Raw genomic sequence first — 3,540 nt, 5'->3', positions numbered from 1 at the left:
TATATACATCTACAAATAGTCAAACCAGTAAGACTCAGTAGCCTCATGCTTTTAACTGTGAGGACCCCGCTCAAGTGAACATCTGTAGATGCGGTCCAGGCCATCTAACGCTCTGCCTGCCATCAGTTGAGCTCTCCACACACTGCAGCCTGGTACCAGGCCTCCTTGCCCACTCCTTTGGCCCTCTCAGCACAGTGAGAGCAGGCGTACAAGGTCCCAGCTGGCAACTGAACTCATTGAGAACTTAGCCTTTGATGACAGTCACACATAGTGGGAAGTTACTTATCTATATTTAGTCAGTTTTTGCTAGAATTTGAATGCTAGAATTATTCCTCAATTCTAGGATTAATAAAATTTCACCAGCACATCTTTTCAGATAGGGCCCATCGGATCTCTCTTTCAACATATAGTATGAAAAGAGAAAAAAAGGGAAGGAAGGAAGAACGTGAGGGAAGGAGGTAGGGAAATGCCATCCAGTAGGCTTCCTCTAGAGCAGTGGTTCTCCAAAAATAACCCCAGGTGCAACACTACTTAGCAGAGGCACTTGAGAACTGTGAGAAGGACAAATTCTTGTCTCGCTACCCACCGCCCACACCCTCCTTCCGAGTGCAAAGTCTTAAACTTTGAGCCCTGAGGACTTGTTAAATAGATTAATGGGCTCACTGCTGGTTTTCAGCCGCTTTGGAGATTGGATGTCTAGTGATGTTAAAGATGTGCATATCCAGTGATCCAAGAAATCTAATCTTAGGTCTATCTCCTAAAGAAATTTTCACATACTGCTTAAGGAGATAAGTATTGGTACTAAGATATACACTGAAGCATCATCCAGAGAATGGATAAATAAGTTGTATCTCTACACTATGGAATACATTAAAGAGATAAAAGTCAATAAACATAGGTATATGCATAACTCAAAAATAATGTGGGAAAAGGAATCCACATATATAGAAATTTAAAATTAACAATTGTTTATTGATGAACACTTGTAGCAAAAGGATAACAACACAGGAACATGGGGGTTGCCTCTGAAGAAGAGGAAGGCATACACAGGCAGCTTCACCTTTGTAATATTTTATTTCATAAGCTACATGATGGGTACTCAGTTCTCGCTCTACACATTTTGATATGCCTGAGATACATAATTTTTCTTTATATCTAGAATCTGCCATGAGGAGACCCAGGACTTCCTTATTAACAAGAACTCTCTTTGCTTCTGGAAGAAGGAAAAATTTTCAAGAAGGAAAGGGGGATCATAAATGCGCTCTTGGGAAATGTCAACCAACTCAAGTGCAGGGTGATCACACTCAAAGCCACCCAAAAATAAGGCAGCACTTGAAAATGCACCCTATTTCCTTCAACACAAAAGCTTTTCATCAGATATTAATGAAGCAGCATTTTGGCTTCCAAACACAATCTTTACTGGTTATTATGAAATGCATCGTAACTGAGTGTGTGTTGAAATACCCTGTATATTTTTCAGTCATCATCCTCAAATGTGGCCACCTCTACCAAGGTGTTATCCTAAGAGCAGAAGGACCCATAGACCTCCAGAGCATATGTCAGGAAGTAATACTAGTAGTTTTTACACGATACTTAAGTGACAAAAGTAAAATCTCAGTTTGGTTAAATGTTCTTCATTCTGCTTTAATGGTAAGGAGCTGAAAGGTCTCAAGTTCCAAAGAAATGATTAGAATCTTACCAGAATTTCACTATCATACCAAATTTCTCTGTGAACTTAACTAAATAATACCAACATGTTTAAGTATAAGAACATATAGGGGCTGGGGATATAGCTGTGGGATAAGCGCCTGCCTGGCAAGCACAAGGTCGTGAGTTTGATCCCCGGTACTGGGAAGGAAAAAAAAAAAAGAACAAATAATCAGTTAAATATTGTATGAAATTTTCTCATAGTAAAGTCTTTAGAAATGTCGTAGGAACATGTTTGGGCCAAATGAATTGCAAACAAAGTGAACATTCAAAAGCTTTGAAAATGTTTAAAATTTTGTCCAAATTTAACTCCAGTTTTGTATTTAGGCTTATTTTTCTTCCATGTGCCCGCTCTGAGGATGATATCCTGAGACAGTAAAGTTCATCACTGTTTTTGTTCCTTGTGACAATACTGGAGGCTTTAGAGAGCCAAGAAAAAAGCAACTTCGGACCATTTTTGTTCTCATTTTGTGACATTTCTTTCACTTTGGTGGAAGCCATTAGCAAGGTCAACATCAAAACTAATCCTCCACTTTTCCTTTCTCCGTAAGTAATTGAAGTAAATACAGGTCTCTAGAAGTTTTAATGGTGTGATATCAAAATGTACATAGTCACATGCTCTCAGCTCTGTCCTCTGAGGCCACACGGTCAGTAATACATTTGCTGTATCTAAAAATGGGGACACCACAAAACAAGGTCATTCAGAAGTGTGAGGAGACGAGTGGTTTGCTGCTGTTGTTTTTAGAACACATTCAATAAGCGGTAGTGAGTGTCTGTATCAAACTGTCACTACCAAGTTTCTTGATAAGATCTGACGTGTGAGGTACATAAACCTGTTGCGTTGTGTCACTATGGCCAGTATGGAAAAGGTTAGATAAATGCACACTATTGCCCAAACATGCCAGTTAATCTTGGTGATAACAAGAAAGAAAATGGAGGTGTGAAGTGAGTTACCATTGAGGGTGGTATCAGCATAAGCAATTTGTATGTACGGGTGTAGAGAGGTTAAGAGGGGTTACATTCTTCAACACTCATTCACAAAACAAGAGCAGAGCTCTCTAGGGCTGTGACTCTCTCCCAGTAGCTCTGAGCAGTTTATCAACAGGCACCGTTTCCTTACTAGAAAGCAGAAGGTTTTTCTGTCCCAAGTACATTTTATCTCTTGTCTTTTGGCTTTTAGTGAAGCGATGTGAGAAAGGAACCATATTATAGAGAACTCCTTTCTAACAAGGGCATGATAGAATTGAAATCCAGAATTAGTAAAGCACCAGGTCTTACCAGGGTGGAGGAAAGAAGCCTTAGGTTTGTAGAACGAATACTCATTAATTCTCAGAAATCCCTCTTGGCAAAGCCATGCATAGGTGACTGTCTTTGTCACGGGTGCCAAGAGTCTCACTGATCCCTATGAAGAGGTGTTTTCAGTGGTGTGCTTCTAACCAGCTCCTCCTCCCCAATAAGAAGAACGATAAGCCCTGACCTGCAGTATTTGCCAGTTTCCATGGTGTAAGTGCCCTCACCATCGCTGATTTCAAGGGAGCGCCTACATACAACTAGTTCTTTTTCCCATTGGGTTTTATTTCTGGGTAGTATTGTAACTCCCATCTGCACAAAAGAACTCACACAAAGGTTTTCACCCTTTGCCAGGATCACAGTCTTCGTGCATATTTTCAGTGATTACTTCCCAATTTGGTCAAGTCCTAAGTTCTATCAATATCTGTGCCCTGTGTTTTCATAACTATTTATATCTTTAAATTCTCTGTTAAGTAAGTTTTTCAAAACCACTTGCCTCACTTTTATTTTTCCCCTGCTTGTCTTGTTTTTATCTTTTACTGC

The sequence above is a fragment of the Chinchilla lanigera genome, unplaced genomic scaffold (assembly GCF_000276665.1).
Source record: "Chinchilla lanigera isolate Chin_1 unplaced genomic scaffold, ChiLan1.0 scaffold00045, whole genome shotgun sequence".
Classification (NCBI taxonomy): Eukaryota; Metazoa; Chordata; class Mammalia; order Rodentia; family Chinchillidae; genus Chinchilla; species Chinchilla lanigera.
The sequence above is the reverse complement of the archived record's forward strand: the minus strand, read 5'-3'. Positions refer to the sequence as shown.